At 38.1% G+C, this 17,013-nt stretch overlaps 1 protein-coding gene across 3 annotated transcripts in view; it reads left to right on the top strand.

The window, feature by feature from the left end:
• zbtb16a (zinc finger and BTB domain containing 16a) overlaps positions 1-17,013 on the top strand; it is a 192,576-nt gene that overhangs the window by 160,387 nt on the left and 15,176 nt on the right. The window lies entirely within an intron of this gene.

Consider the following 17,013-nt stretch of genomic DNA (forward strand, 5'->3'; position numbering starts at 1 on the left):
TATGCTTGAGTAAATTTTGGACTACTACTTTTTATTTTACTTGAGTAAAATATGTCAAATGTATGATCTGTGCAACTGAATTTTGATTTGATTTACTTTTAGTTGTTATAGCAGCATTTTCATTTACATTTCTAGATTTTCAATATAAAAATATATTAACTATATTAAAATATATTTTATGTAACCTACAAAACTTTTGCTTGAGAAAAATATTTTTAAAGCAATAAACATAAGCAAATATATTTCATCAATAGTTCAATTGTCTGAATTTTTATAAATGTATTAATTTACTTTTTAATTATCTTTAATATTTAGTATTATGACTAGTAGTTGGATTTTTACTATGGCATTTGGTAGAAGTAATGACAATCAACGTTAATGATTTTTATCAGTAATTAGTACTTTTAGCATACAAGAACTTCCTATCTAATTCGAATTATGTTTTTCCTTAATTAAAAAAAATATATTCTAGGAAAGCATAAAAAATTTTTAGACTTGAACCAAAATGTTTTTTGCTTTTTTTTTTTTTTTTTTACTACTGCTGTTGCTACAATAACAAGATCAGAGAATCTACTTTTTTTTTCTCCTAATTTTTTCTCTCATATGAACAGATTTAGGTTTTCCCAACTAAATGGGTGAAGAACAGTGAGCATTATGTCGAGGATTGTTGTTCAGTTTTCTAAAGTTAGATGACATTTTCCTGACTTTTCTTTGTCTGATCTCAGATCATCCCCTCTCGCCTTGTGTTCCCTGGCAGCCGCCTCGCCTTTTTAGAACTGCGCCGAAGTTCTGAACTTAAGACGTTTGTCTTCTTCTCCGTTACAGAGTCAGAAAGGCATCAGATCTGTCATATTCACTCAGCCGTTGCATGACAATGAGCCCAAACCTGCAGCTGGAGTTAGAAGCTTCTATCAGCTGCAGCGCTTCAAACGCGTCTCTGTGCAGCTTTACAACCCACTGCCCCCCAGAGACCTGATCCCAACATTAGAACTCAGAGTTACACAAAATATTGATCTGATTTAGGATGTTTTGTTCTCAATCTGGTGTTAAATCGTGCTTCACTGCCTTATTTTTACAGCTTTGGGTTTTTCTCTTTAAAAAAAATAAAAAAATAAAAATTTCTTTCCATTTCCCCAAATAAATTGACTTTCAGAGTTAAAATCCACCCTTAATTATCCACATTTTACAACTTTAGAAAGGTTTCAGGAAAAGAAGGATTTTGTTTTTCTTTTTCCTTTCTGGTTCGGCGTCATTAATCTTGGAGATGGGGATTAACATCAGCCAGATTCCCTGATATATTTGGAGTAAAAATGTCTCCATTTTCCTGTTAAAGAGAAAAATAGGTCGGCGCTCGGTTGTGGTGCTTCATCTGTAAACACACGATCAAGCATTTCCGTGTGGAGGAGGGAAAAAAAAAAATGGCCATACAAATGATCGGCCCATGCAGATTTCTCGGCGGGATACCCGAGCGTCCCTCTGAAAGCTGTCATTTATTTTCATTGCTTTGCTGCTGTAATGGACTTCGCTTGAACGACATCTTTGTATTTAACCTTGAGGATGAAGCATCTGAGTGCATGTGCACATTTATGTGGCTGCAAATACACACAGAGACACACACTTTACTATCATAATGATCGTCTCCAGCTCTGGTTTCTCCCCCTCTTCTAATACCACATTTTGCTTTAGTGCTTTCTCTTTTTCTAAAGAGCTGCAATGAAAATCCTCTCCAGCATTTTAATTTGGGTGAGTCGTTAATGTTCGATTGACCTGCAGGGTTTTTTTTTTAATTTATTTATTTTTTTTATCATCACATGGAAGTTGCATTTTAAATGTGCAGCAGAGTTTCAGTCCAAGCAACAAGTAGACCTCTGCTCAGCAGCAGCAGGATCCCAGACTGAGATCCTCTTAAAGCTCAGAATCCAGAAGCTCCATGTTTCCAAATCCCTCCAAACTGTGTGATATTATTTTTACCAAAAAATACTAATGGTATCTAGAAGTAAAATGTTAATAAATCTTATTGTGCATGAAATGCAGGTAGGAGATTATGAAGCTAAACTCTAAACGGAAACCAAAGATTTAAAGTCGTTGTATTCTGGATATTTTAGCTGCACAGTTAAAGCAGCAGCAGTTCTAGTGATCTCTCCCCCCAGCAGCTACAGCAACTTATTTTTGACCAGGTTCATTCATGTGGACATTATTTCAGTTTCTACACATCGACCACATTTCCATTTTGTTTTCAGGTGCTGGAGACATAAATCTTACCTTGTGTCATGGTCTGAATCAATCAACGTTTCACAGTGACAGACCGCCTCCTCCACTTCAGCTTCAGTCCCAAAACAAGCCCATTCTCCCAGACAAAATAAGATAATAATAATAAAAACAAAAACCTTCTAATAGGAGTGTCCATGTTTTCAGTCAGGATCTGTTTATACCCAGAGGTTTGAACACTACACAGTAACAAATCTCTGCTCAAATAAACGTATCATCACAGCTTACCTTCTCAGTGGCCAGCACTGGCTCGTTACCAGTTGTCCCAGTTGTTCTGTTGCCCCCTCCATGCTGAAGGAGGAAGAGCAGGCCAGCTGTCATGGCCGGGGCGGGCGGGGGGCCACTGAGGCCAGCTGTAGAGCGGGAACTCTTCCCTCTCATTTCCACTTCATTTATCGGCTCCCACTCCATCCATCCACACCTTGCTCTGCCTCTGCCAGTGGACCGACACCGGGCCCGGACCACGCCTTCGCTTTACCGCCTCTTTCTCTCAAACACACTGACTTTCTGCACACCTTTTTAGCTACATGGAGTCATTATACAATACTTAGTAACAGTCTTCCATGGAGACGTTTGAGTTTTGTAGGGAATTAGTGCATTTTTACAAATAAAGGAGTTTTTGTATTGATTGCTTTACAACATAAAAGCATCATACAGTCACCAATTATGAAACAAGCAATAAATATTACATTTCATGAAATGCCAGAATCATCAATCAAATTATCATTAAGTAATTTGATCAATGTTTGACTTAATGCTAATCAAAGGAAAATCCAAACAGGTGGGTTTTAAGCCTTAGACTAAAGCAACTCAGTGTTTCAGCAGTTTTCTGGAAGTGTTTTCCAGATTTGTGGTGGATAGAATCTAAATGCAGAGCAAAACCAGATTCTATTGCAGTAGTGCGACTAAAGACAAACGCGTGGATAAGTTTCTCCAGATCTTGCTGCAACATTAGTCCTTTAATCCTGGAAATGTTCTTCAGGTGATAGAAGGCCAACTTTGTAACTGTCTTCATGTGACCCTGAATGTCCAAACCAAGGAACAAAGCAGACCGGTCAGGGAGGAAGTTCTGCAGAAGTTTATACCAGCTTCATAACTATGTAGCAGCTGCAGCATCTGTTCCTCGGGTAGAAGAATCAGCTGACAGGACAACTACTACTGATCTTATAAAATGTACAAAAATGTTAAGAATAGAAAACTATTTTTGAGAAGGGAGACGCTAAACCTGAACTAAATACAGGACAATCCTGGAAGAAAACCTTCAAAACACCTGAGCCTGAGGTCAAGGATAAAGGGTTTACATCAAAACCTACATCTACACCTACATTCTGACCTATTTATAGGTCAGAATGGCCTAGTCAATGTCTAAACCTTAATCGAACTACGAATCACTGACAAAAGTTGGAAAATGATCAGAGATGTTTTTCCTTGCAGTCTGACCTCAGATTGGCATAATTAAAATGTTAAAAACCACAGTTTTAACTTCTTTATTTGGGGAATTTTTCTGAACCCATTTATCACTTTTCTTCTTTTTTATAATTACGCACTTTGTGTTGGATTGTCTCATAAAATCCTGACAAAATATGTTGCGGTTTGTGGTTGGAGTGCACCAAACTGTGGAAAAATGTCGAGATATGACTATCTCTGCGAAGCGGCGACTCTGACTTTGTATCCAAAAGATTCTCAACATTTTTCCCACTTTTAAGCAGCTGCTTTACCGTTTATTTCTCTGCGCAGGCTCATTTAAAAAGAACAGCAATCTTAGGTTTTTACAATAAAATCTGGAGTCATGCATAAACTAAAGGAACCTCAGAGAAACCAAGTCCTTTCCAGATTTGACCCAGTGTGGTGCAGAGCAAGGCCCAAACAGCTTTTTCCCTCCCTTTCTCCCTCCCTCCTCTTCTTGGTATGAATCTGCCGTATCTCATTCCCCAGCGCTAATTCCAATTTAATTGCCAGTAGCCTGAAGCCTCCTCAATAGGAGTAACAAATGGTTTGATTCTGTAGACTTCATCAGACTGCATTTTAAATGCGACACAGTAACCCGGTGCGAATGCCAATGAAGCCTGGCGAGTAGCCCCTCTGTTTACTAATTATCCTTTTTCTTACTCCGAGCCGCACAGCACAAGTTGTCTGATTAAATCGGATTTGTGGGGATTGGAGGGGGTGGGGTTGGTGGGAGCTCCTGCGGTGGTGTTGGTGGAGGCTACGGTCGGGGGCCAGCTGGATTGGATGACAAGCGTGGTCCATCTTTGTAGGTTCACAACGAGAAAGGACAACGGGGGAGGGTGGAGGCGCAGCGGTGCCACTGTAAATCACCAAAAAAGGGATTTGCTGCTTTTTTTCCTCATTGGTTTTGATTCCCGTCTCGTGTTGCTGGTGATCTGTACAGTCGGTGCTGCGATCAGGAGGAAAACAAAGAAGCACTGGGAAAATTTACGGCCTGAATAACAGAATGAAGAACCAGAAGCTATCTAGAGTTTCTGCTCCTATAATATCATAAAATATTCCATTAGTGCAGTCAGAACCTCAAACATTGTGTTTTCTTAGCCTCAACATTGATCTGCAGCTTTCGCTTTGATTCCTTTGAGATAATTCAAATTACTTTTAAGAGGAAAAAATTAAATGTTTTATGACCCTTGCTCTAGCTCGCACTTTATTAGCTTATTTAATTGGGTCAAATTTCTTAATTGCTTGTTTTGCTGTTTATTTAAAAAAATGTTTTATCAAACAGGTCTCTCTTGTAAATGAGATCTGTATTAATAAAGGTCAAATAACAAAAAAAAGTATTTGCCACCTGACATATTTCATGCTTTTTTGTTACAAGGTTTAAAGACGATCTTCACATCAGAAAAGGATGATTTGACTAAATACAAATATGTTTTTAAATGATAATATACCAATAAACCAGCCTGGATAAATGTTAAATAGTAATTCCTGTCTAATTTCATTAAAGCAGGACCTGTCTGGCAACATGAAGTAGGCTAAAAGATCTCAAAAAGCTCAAGCTAAAGGAATTCAAGAATGTCTCCGCCATCTGACATCGGGGTTATAAAGTCGTCTTTAAAGTTTCGAGAGTCCCGAAAATTTAAGAAAAAAAAAGGAACTCTGGAGATTAAAATACCAAAATTAGTCAAAGAGGTTAAAAAAGAATCCAGACTGGATCTGCAGCTCTGCAGGCCTCGCTGCCCCCAGTAAGGTCATAATTCAGAAACAGAAACTGGGCAAAAATGGGACAGCTCAAAGAAAAAAAACATTCAGTGGAACATTTTTATATATAACCTGTTGGCATAAAAGTAGCAAAACACTTCATAAAAATCTAATTCTGCCAGGAAAACACGTCGGTGTGGTGATCTGGGCCCGTTTGCTTCTACAGAACCTGGACGACTCCATGTAATTCACTTTACCTTCAATTCTGTTCTCTACTAGAAAGTACGAAAGGAGAATATCCAGCTTTTGAATGGCGTAGTCAAAGTCTGTGCTTCAGTCTGATTGAAATGCTGTGGTACTACCTCAAACAGGGCAATCACGCTAGAAAAAAAAACCTCCAATGTGAATTAAATAGTTGGTACTATAAATGAACTCATCGCCTAAATTCTGCTTCTTGTATTTTCGACTAATATCTATCAAACATTACTTTCTGAAATTTTTATGTGTGATGAAAAGAACAAAATTGGATGGATAAATCTCAGCATTTTTGATTCTCTTTTTTTTTTTTCCCTGTTGGACTTTTAAACCCAGTTCAGCTGAGATATTAAGTATTTAAATCGAAACAACCATATTTTCTTTTTCTGTCTTAGTGAAGATTCAAAGCCGAGTATCAGAGAGTTTACCATTAAATGATCCACACAGGAAGGTCAACACCGTCTTTCAGTTCAGCAGCAAAGCTAATAGGATGTATTAGGATGAATTGTTCTTACTTTTAATAACAATAATGAAACTTGAGAGGCATTCTCTGTTTTCTCCTGTTCCACACATTTTGTGTCCTCTGTAACCTTCTGCAGACCCTGAGCGGACGCCACAGCTCGTACGATGATGTGCAAATAGTCATAAAGAGCAGGAAGTGGCACTTTACAGTAGGCAGGGAACATGGCGGCGTGCAGATGAGCAAATCTGCACGGCTATAAAGACCTCTCCCTGTCAAACTAAATGGCCGGTTGAGCTGCCATATGGTTGTGCTGACATTATCTCTGGGTAATTAATATGGCATCTCGCCTGGCATCTGGTGGCATTAATCTAGCCGGGAGCCGTTCATCTTACAGTGTCAGCGCCGCTGCAGGCCCGACGTGAATTATCGCTGCCCGGCGAAACGAGGTGGAGAAAAAAATAACATCAACAAAAAGAAAGACAAACAAAACGGGTCGCTGAATTTTCTACTCGGACGGATTTATTTCCCTTTGATTAGTTTCATTTCTGCCTGAAAAATGTGGCCGGATATTTTCTCTATAATCTGATCTGTATTGGCGTTTGATTAATCATACGTCATACTGCTTTGCTGGGAGGTTTTTTACTTAAAAAGAATTTGCAAACAGACATTTAAGTTGACATCATAGCAATCAAAATCTGCTTCCTAACAGTTGGAACGCGCCATAAAAAAGTGAAGTAAACATATCAACATAAAACAAAATGGTAAAACATAATCCATTTACTTTTACTCAAACCAAAAAAGCGACAATTATTCCCACTGCTGTTAGAATATAATGGCATCCTGAATTGTGTATTCTCACAATTTGTTTTAATTAAGTTTATTGTTGGTTTATCATTAGTTTGTTCGGTTACATATACAACTTGATCTTAATGCTTTTAATGTTCTATATGTTTTATGTTTTAGCACTGTTTTCAGCCTACATAGGTAATTCTAATTGCTTCATACATTTAACTTTTTTCTAGTTACATTTTAAATGCTTTTAATTTTGCATTTCCTCACTTTTAGATTTTATTCTAGTTGTCTAATAACACTTTTTTATTGAAGTAGATCAGAATCGCTTCTTGTTTTACCTTCTATAAAACCACTTTGTGCTACTTTGTATGGAAAGTGAGCCCTAAATAAAATCAAATTGCAAATTGATTTTTTTAAAAAAATATTGTTTAAAACATTTACCTATAATGTTTTGGGGGTAGATTTTGCATGCCTTTAGAGTAGAACATAAAATAGCAAACTCATGTTTGCTAGCTAATTAGCCAGGCTGCCTGCTCAGGTAGCCAGTCTGCATTCAGCTGCTTAACACATGGTGTTCTTTTGTTCATTTTTCTTTCTCTTTTGGATTGAAAATATTTCAAATTAGTGTTTTTGTAAGGAAGGGGGAAGTGAAGAATCTTACTTCCAGCCACCTTTCTGGCAGTGTGCAGCAACAGGAGCAGGAAGGGCTTCTCTACACTCTGCTCCATGCAGAAGGAGAACACTGTAGTCGCTCTAGAATCACAGTTGAACAAGTTTAATATGACTTTATTGTAGACCTGATACTTTAACTTATTAATGGCAAATTGAATTGAAAATTGAGCTGATTTTGTCAACATAATCATTGCGAAAATTGCGATGAATTACAGACTCAATTAAAAATGTTGATTGAGCTATGAGCTCAGCATTCTTTAAACACCAACAGTTCAGCTCTTTTTTTGTGGCAATAAATCTCTCCAGCCTAAAAGTTCAGATTTTATTCCTCTGCTGCCTCATCCAGCAGTTTTCCCCAGATTCAAATCTCTCTCCGGCTCATTTTCATCCCTCCGTCCTCCACTCTGATCAATAAATACTTCTGTGGGGGTGTTATAAGTGAATTAGAAGTAGCACAAACATTCAAACTTCTTTTCTTTCTCCTACCATATGCAATAGCCAGAGTCCTGAGTTTCTGAAGTTGCAGCCAACACTGCATTACCTCCCCCCCACACACACACACACATAATACAGACGATCCTCCACAAGCAGCAGATGCATGTTCTGCATCAGAATAAACAGAATAAACACTTTGGTCTTGTTTGAAAACTTCTTTAATATGTTCCACTCTCAATTTCTCAAATTACTCGCTGTTCCTGAGGAAATTTAGGGAAACTGGATGCAAAAGAGACTTCAAGCCCGGCGAAAATCTTCAAAGATATCCCGACTTGATCCCTGCTTTTGAAACCAAGATTGTTTTATTGCCAAACTGTTACCAATAAAGGTTTGAATATGACAAACAGGAAGTCATTTGCTAAGCTTGTGCAGCAGCATGATGTAATTCCGATGCAACACGTGTTATGCGAGCCACTTTTTTTTTTTTTTTTTCCTCCCCGTTCTGTATCAGTTTTGGCAGTTTTCGTTTATCAGCCGAGAACATTCAGTTGCTGTGTGGAGATTTTCCTTTAACTATTCACACAAAGGTCTGAAACGGTGGATTCTGATGCCTTAGGGAAATCTCTGAGAGTTTGATTTGATGGGGGGGAAAAAACAGCTTTTCATTTTGTTTTCTCTTGCCGACAATCGGATGTGCAGCGGCTTCCACATTTATTACTAAAAACAGTTGAAATGATTTTATCCTTTTTTGCAAAGGGAGGATATCACTTTAATTTAAATACATTTGTTCAGGCAGGAAAAACCCCTTAGGGAATGACCTGGAATCTGATGTCAGGATGCTCCAGGTCTGGATGAAATGGAAAATGAGAATATTTTGACCTGCAGTTTGGAACAGTGACCCAGTTGTTTGCTTTATTGTTATTTATGTTTGTTTTTGTTTGTTTGTTTGTTTGTTTGTTTTTTGTGGGGGGGGGGTCTTAATTCTTTTTCTCTTTTTTTGTTTTTGTGTCCTATGTTCTTCCCTTTCTTCCTTTCAATCTGCACCCTTCAATCCAGGGGTGCTCAAAGTGTGGACCGGGGGCCATTTGTGGCCATTAAATGGAGTTTAATGAGGAAAGATGCAAGTTTTTTTAGACTTTTACTGAAATCCTAAAGTGAAAAAGGTTATGAACAAAAGTATTTATCTTTTAATATTGTTTTTTGCTTTCTTTATCATTTGAATTGTAAACAAGACCACTAATACCCAACAACATTTACGTAAACTCTGTGTTTCTTTAAATAAGACAATCCTACAAACACAGTTTAGTTCTGCAATAATTTTCAGACATTTTTCCTTAAACAAAAATGACTATTTCTTAAGTTGTTGCATGTGTAGTTTGTTGTTGAGCAAGTAAAACAGTTTTTTTTTTTATTGAATAGAAATGTCCCTTGTGGCGAAATGTTTGCACTCCAATGCTTTAATCGCTGTTCAAAAACAGCTGTTGTTAAATACACTTTTTTTGTCCAAAACTGTAAGCAGGAGGATGTTGTTAATTGTAAAACTGCGTCGATGGATATGTCCTAACATTTTATCAGAGACCTTTTCGATGGTGAACACCTGAAAGCGTTTACTACAGGACGACGCGTGTCACCCGCCGACACCTCGCAGAGTTTCTGGTTGAGGCGACCTTTTCAGAAAAGCTGTGACCTGATGTGCGATGAGGCCTCGTTGCCGATTAGAGTAACAAACACACACTTGACGGGAGCTGCAGAGTGGCAGGAACTTCACCTTTTCTTGTTTCTCACACCTAGAAGTGCCGACACGGGGAGGCGGGTTATTGTGACTGGTGCTTGTGGTAACTGGCAGTTAGACGGCAACAGAAAGCAACGCCGAGCCAAAACGGGGAGTGAAGGTTGTTGTGACTGAGTGCAGAGGACGTAGATTCCCAGGCTGGTGTAAAGTGAAGACGGTGAGGAAGGCAGCAGAAAATAATTACTGATTTCTGTCTTCATGGAAAGAAGGCCCCGTTTCCATATAGTTTTATGACGGCCTGAAACTTCTGCACATTTTCACCTAACATCCACCTACATGAGGGTGTTTTATTTAGATCTTATGACATCTGCCACACTTTTTAGACTTTGTCAAAATCTAAAAAAATAAACAAGTGGTATGTAGGAGTGGGAATTTATCATATCATTTATAATTTATGGTGATACATTTTTTTTTATCATGATAGGAATTTTTATTTATCGTTGATGATAAATTCCAATTAATGATGTTAAATACAGTCACCGTGTGCAGTTTAGTGACACAAATCACATGTTTTATGTGACTGGTGTCCTAAAGAAACGCTCTATAGACTAAGTTTTAGTAAACATTGCTCACACTTCTTCCTTGGTGTTCACTGCTGCTGGATCTATTTATTCCTCTTCACCGAGTTAAAACGACTCAGAGTGGAGCGTCTGTTTGCATACTTTGATCCTGCCTCTTGCATTTTGCAGTTCTGGGATGAACTTCTTTTCTGCACAACTTCTTATATGGAGCTCTACTTTTGAAGTTTTTTTTTTTTTTTTTTTTTTAAAGAGATTAATTATTGTTGTTGTTGTTGTTTTCCCGTTAGCAGGTGGGGCTTTGAGCGCTCAGGCACAACATGGATGCCGTTTAGATGAGCCGAAGCTTGTAAGTCGGAGTTTTTTGAGCAGCGCTTGAAGGCAGTTTTGGCATCGTGCTTCTGTCTCCACGCCACCAAATGAATGTAGGCGTGCGAGGATACAGATGCCTACGTTTAGTCACTATTCTGTACTCTGCATAGATAAACTATACCTTAGCATAGATTGCTATTGACAGGAGCAAGCAGTAACAGAGGTTGAGGTCTGTTGGTAATGGCCTGTGATTGAACACCTTGTGCGGAGGTCCCGCTGCTCGCTGCCTCATTAAATCTGGCAGGTCCTCTGTTCGGCACGCTGCATTGCAGGACACCGTCAGGACACATTAAAGCGTCTCGGCTGCAGCACTCCCTGGAACATGTGCGCTGGAGATGGATTTCGGGGGTCCTAATGTTTCAGCTGTGTTTGTGTTATTATTACACTTCGTTATGACAGCAATTACCGCTGGGGAGCTTCTTCTGTAAATAAGAACTGTTGGAGTGTAGCTGTCACCTTTAGATCTCTGAAAATGTGTTGAAGCTTTCTTATTAATGATCCAAAATCATTTCAGTGTAGCTTACACACTGCTGGTAAGCTGGCTAAAAGGAGGCTTGTATTCGTTTAGCTTGCTTTAAAGAAAGTGAAATTTTGCTGCTTTAAAATACTGCCAATCAAGAAAAAAATTTAAATAAGTTTTCTCACTCCAGCTCCAACAAACACTAAACTACGACAATGTCTGTAGTTCCATAACTTCAGCATTATTAAAAACTGACATTCTTCCAAAAAGTTTCTTTTTTGTTCTTGTTTTCAGTTTGTTTTTGTGCACAGACTGTTGTCTGGTGTCATTGTAAACCCAAATTCTCCCCACCTGTCCAAGCAGAATTAGAAGAAGCTTCTCGGTGTCGGCGGGGGGTCGGATCAGACGGGTCAGTGTGTGTTTACCTTCCTCCATATCGAGCTCGGCTCAGTGACCGGCCTCTACGCCTCGGGCCATTTCTCTGATCCTCGCCCATCCGGCCACTGTCACCTCCCTTCAGGGAGTATTCCTCTCCATTACCTGCCTCTGTCCATCCCCCTCCCTTGTCCCCGCTTAAATAACGGCAGCGCTGCCACTTCAGAGCCATTACGATCCACACACAAACTGCACCCGACCACACCGCGCCTTTATAAATAGATGGCATGAGAAGTAAGGAAAGAGGCTGGTTAGAGGAGATAAATTATTCCCAAACAGCCCAACAGGAATGAGACTAAGAACCCCACCGCCACCATCCCAGCTCCTCCTTTCAGGTGTCACTTTCGGCTGACTCAATTTTACACTGTAATGGACCTCCCGGTTCAGCTAGTTTTCTCCCACCTTCTCTTCCTTTTTTATCTCTCGTCCACTCTCTTTATCTATCAGCCTCTGACAACACCTTAACTCACTTTCCTGAGACACACAATTATTCCCCGTACTGACTGTATACTTTGTACCACTTAATTTTTCTCTAAAGGTAATCGAAGTTAGCACCTTGCCACAAACTACTCTTTGCAGGCAAGAAGTCCAAATGAAAGTAAGTAGCAAACAGATTTCCTTCAAACCGACCGCAGGTAAAGTAAAACAACCTGCAGTTTTTGCTTTTGTTAGGGACAAACTTGTTTGACAAATTTGTTCTCAAATTACATCTGAATGTTCTTTAGCTTGTCTTTATTTAGTTGCTAATTTGCTTTTTTTTTTTTTTACATTTAAAAATTTACCTCAATTAAGAGATTGCTTCTAATTTCTCTTTGCTTTATTGCTAAAGTTCTTTCAGTGGAGAAAACTGAGCTCTGGAGGCACATTTTCCCTTTACTCTAAAAAGACTGACAAGTGTAATGTCTTGGAAATAATAAACAATCAGCTCCTTAAAGATGTACATTCATTTTTATTAAGTAATTGCATAGATTTTAACTCATTAGAAATGTCACTTTTTTTATTTACATACAACGATTCCAGCCAGATCCCTTGTAGTCATGCATTTCATACCCCCATAAATTTGAGGTACAGATGATATCTGAAAAAAAAGATGGACGACAAGGGAGCTTCTCCTGCCAACTGGAGATTTAATCCTGCTTCAGAAAGCGATCTGATTGGACCCTTGAAAACACTAATGTTGTGTTTAAGTTGTGCTAACAGGAGTTAGCCTATCCGCGAAGCTTTTCTAGCCTAAAATAGCAACTCGATGCTAAACATGTAGCAGCAGCACAGATGTCTGTCGGCGTCGTTTCGGTTTTGAAATGAAAAAATGTATTTTATTTTTCTATGTATATGGTTTTTGGTTAAAATTAATTAAAGTGAAAAACTTGATTACAGTCCCTGCAAATAAGTCAATTCAAATTTTGAATTAAGTTCAACCACAAATAATAACACTGTGATCAAAGTTAGATTTGATGTGAGAGTTTAATAATTATTATTCAGATGATGACCGATTGTGAATAGTTGCCATCACATGTGACTCCACAATACTTTGGTTTACAGCCGAGTTCATTGCTGAGTTGATGACTCTAAGGTGTATTGTCTGCAAAACTGCATAAATCAAAATCCGCTCACCACTCTGCCTGATGCGCTGTTTGTTTTTTTCAAACATGGAACTGTACAATATGGTCAAACATCTCTACTTTGGTCTCATCTGTCCAAAGAACAGAGATGTTGAGGTCTTGTGGTTTGAGATGGAGCTCTTGTGTTTATTTCCCTGAGCAGTGCACGCTCTGACCTTGAGGTCAATTTTTTGCTCCTGGGAAGAAGATGGTCAGCTCTCTTAAATGTTTTCCATTAGTGAACCTTTCTGTAAAGTATCTTGAAAATAGTCATATAACCCTTGCTAGGTTAATGGTTAATCACAGTTTCTACTCTAAGGTCATTACTGAAGTTTGTCTGACGTTGTCTGTATGCTCCAGAGCAGCAAACTTAAGTAACTGATAATCAATTAATGAAGTTTAATCAGTCATGCTGCTATACAGACAAAATACCACAAAATACCTTAAAAGCAAGTATGAGGGGGGAGGGGGGTTGCATACTTTTTTTCATTTCAGTTTTGTTTTTGACAGACTTCTCATACATTTTGATATATTTGTCTTTCTTTTCACCATGACTAAGTGATGTATTTACATGTTAATCAGTTTTTGGATTTATGTAACTATTTTTCCCACCGTTGTTCCACGCTTTACGTGTCTACTTAGACAAAACTGTAATGCTTTTCTAACAGAAGTGACTGGCTGCTTTTAAATCTGACACACATATTGTTCTCCAATCAACTTAATGTGTCCCGGCAGCCACTGTAGCTGCCCTGACTTCAAAGTGGCCGTTTTTTGTTGTCTCGTGCTTCCACTTTTTGTTTCCAAGCTTTGTTTTTCTGTGAGGATGTCAGGGCGTGTTTGCATCTGGGTTTCATATATCCGCCCTGCTAAAGCCCAAAGGTCAGAGGTGTGTTGACCTTTTACATTCCAGAAACCTTTTCTCCTCTAATTCCCCATATTTGGCCAAAGTCTTTGTGAGGCCAAACTCTCCTCCACCCCTCTAACATCTACTTCTCTCCCTCTTTTTTTGACTCTGAGCCACTTCCACAACTATAATAAACTTTTTTCTTTCTCAATCATATGTGATTTTTCTCCAAAATGATCTAAACACAAACATTATTTATGTATTCCAAGTCAAACTATTTTAAAAGTCTACAGGTAGGTGAGAAGTCTCAATTTAAAAAAAAAAATCAGCTTTATATTTTTCTTCTTCTTTTAGAATCACACTTTCAATTAACTTATTAAAATTCCTTATTATTAGCAGTAATGTCAGCTCATGTTTTACTACTCTAACCTGTAGAATCAAGAATTGATTTAAATATAATCTTTCTTACAACATGAAGTAGGCTACAAGCCTTAATCTAAAAAGAAATAAAACTAAGAAATAGTCTGGAAGCAATTATAAAGTCATATTTATTATGTGTGATGGTCGATATCAAAGACTTCTGTGCACCAGTAGAGTCAACCCAACTACCATTTCAGTTTATTTATTTAGCACAAAGTCACAGCACACCATCAACTTTACAAAATGTACAGATGCCAAGAAAAGTACGTCCATTCCAGTTGATCCTGTTGGATAATGCAGTCAAGTTCAGTTTATTATTAGTTAAAAAGTTTTTTAATCTAAGGAAAACAGCAGGTGGTAGTAGCTGCATTTCCATTACAAATGTGTGCAAAGCTTTGTCAATATTTGGCTAAAGCCTAAAAAACAATTTTGCAATTGAGCTGTTTCCTCTAGATAATAAATGCTATTAAAATTACACGTGAATAAGTTTATTCACGAGACTACTCATTAAAAAACACGCCGTGCTATGAACTACCTCCTATTGTCGTCTTTGTCTTATCTGCCTAGTAAAATCCAGTTGCTAATCACAAATCATGTGAAGTGTAAAATGTGTTTTATAAAATAAAATCATTTCAATGCAGCCAGAAAAATCACATCAACGTAATGCAAAAATTTTTATCAAAAAAACTGACGTCAGTCCTAACATTAGTATGTCAGTGCTCAAATTATCGCCACAGATCTGCTAACATTAGCATGCTAAAGCCAGCACTGCATTTCAGCACTAGCAGTTCAGGTCTGCTAACTTTCACATACTAGAATGCCACTGTTAACATAAACAGCAAATTATTGTTACTTCAAGATTCATTAAAAATGCTCGACAAAAATATCCAGAACCATCTAAACATGCTAGTGTGTAAACATAAGTCTTAGCATATTAACGTACTCGTATCCATTGAACCCAAAAAACATAATTTCCCAGATGTTTGAACTGTGAAGCTGCTCATCTCCTAAAATGTCAGGTTATTATTGTTACCCTAAAATTTTAAATTCATTAGTAACAACAGTAAGTTGCTAACCTAGTAACTTAAAAGTGCCCTTGAAAAACATTCAGTCATAAAGAAACAAAGAGAATATGTATTCAGCTTCTATAAATTCACATACATTTTTAAACAGACTTTTAAGTCTTTTTTCATATATTAAAGCAGAATTTAAACTTCCACATCTTTTAGTGTCTCAAACAAAACATTTTCACAGAATTTAACCAAGACTTGACATGTTTATTAAAGTGCAAATGCAGTTCAATTATTTGTTTAATCAATGTATTGATGTGGATTGATGTCTTGTTACACTCTAAGCAAAGACCAGATCAATTTCATAATAAAAAAATATGCAAATATGTGTTGAATCAGATTTCAACCATATATAACAGATTATATAAACCATTTTCTCATTGGTAAACTCAGGATTTTTGGCACTCAAAGTTGTGACACAGTTTCACTCTGTGGCTGTTGTAACAAAGATTTACGGTCAATTACAGCAGAGTTTTCAGCTGAAGGAAGCAAAAATCAAACTGTTCATCACCTCCGATGTAGGTGTGAATGCTGGTGCAGGCGTTTGTTTATACTAAATATAATATTGCAGTGAATTACTACAGCAACATGAATGAAAAACAACACATGGGTGACTTCATAACACATGTACCTCTCCATATAGTTAATGAAAGAGTGAACATTTCAAACAGTAGACACAAACAAATCACACAAGTTGTTGATACAGTGAATAATGCGACAGGAAACACAGCCACACACGTGTGACATGTTATATTTTACTAACTGTTCCCTGGCGGGCTTACTTGCTGCATACTGTATTTATAGAGATTAAAGACGTACACATTTCTAATGTTTCAGGGTGGCTGCGCAGACTGATAAAGATCTCCTATGCAATACTTCAATCGAATCTCGACTCCAGCGAGTGCGGTGCATTTTTCTCCAGCAGAGATAAAGAGCACACAGTTGCAAGCGCACAAACAGCTAAACAACAACAACAAAAAATGCAAACACACACCACAGGGTTGCACGGCCGCTTCGAACACACACTCCCTTCACACTTTTTTCAATTACCAGGCTGGGGAAAACTCTGGGGAAGGACTGAGTGTTTGGAGCTCAGTTTCTATTTCATCAGTCAATAACACATCTTTGGGGCAAAGCTGACACTAATTTAAAAATCTATGAAGAGCAGCCTGTCTCATGTTCATAACCATTGGAGGAGGAGGAGGAGGAGGAAGAGGAGGAGGAGGAAGAGGAGGGCCCACGACAGCTTGCACACCTGATCAATCACCGTTGTGGCGTGCTAAAGAATGACGGGGGAGATGTTGCAGGAGGATGATGATGGGAGGAAAGGTGCAGACGAGTTTCAGAGCATCACCTGAAGATAGTAACTTCAGTTTCTGTTAGTGGAAGATAAAGAAAGTGAAATCTAGAGCTACGAGGGGAGCAAAATAAGTTTTACACTAACTACATTTCCACTGGCCACAAAA

Source organism: Poecilia formosa, unplaced genomic scaffold (assembly GCF_000485575.1).
Source record: "Poecilia formosa unplaced genomic scaffold, Poecilia_formosa-5.1.2 Scaffold143, whole genome shotgun sequence".
Classification (NCBI taxonomy): Eukaryota; Metazoa; Chordata; class Actinopteri; order Cyprinodontiformes; family Poeciliidae; genus Poecilia; species Poecilia formosa.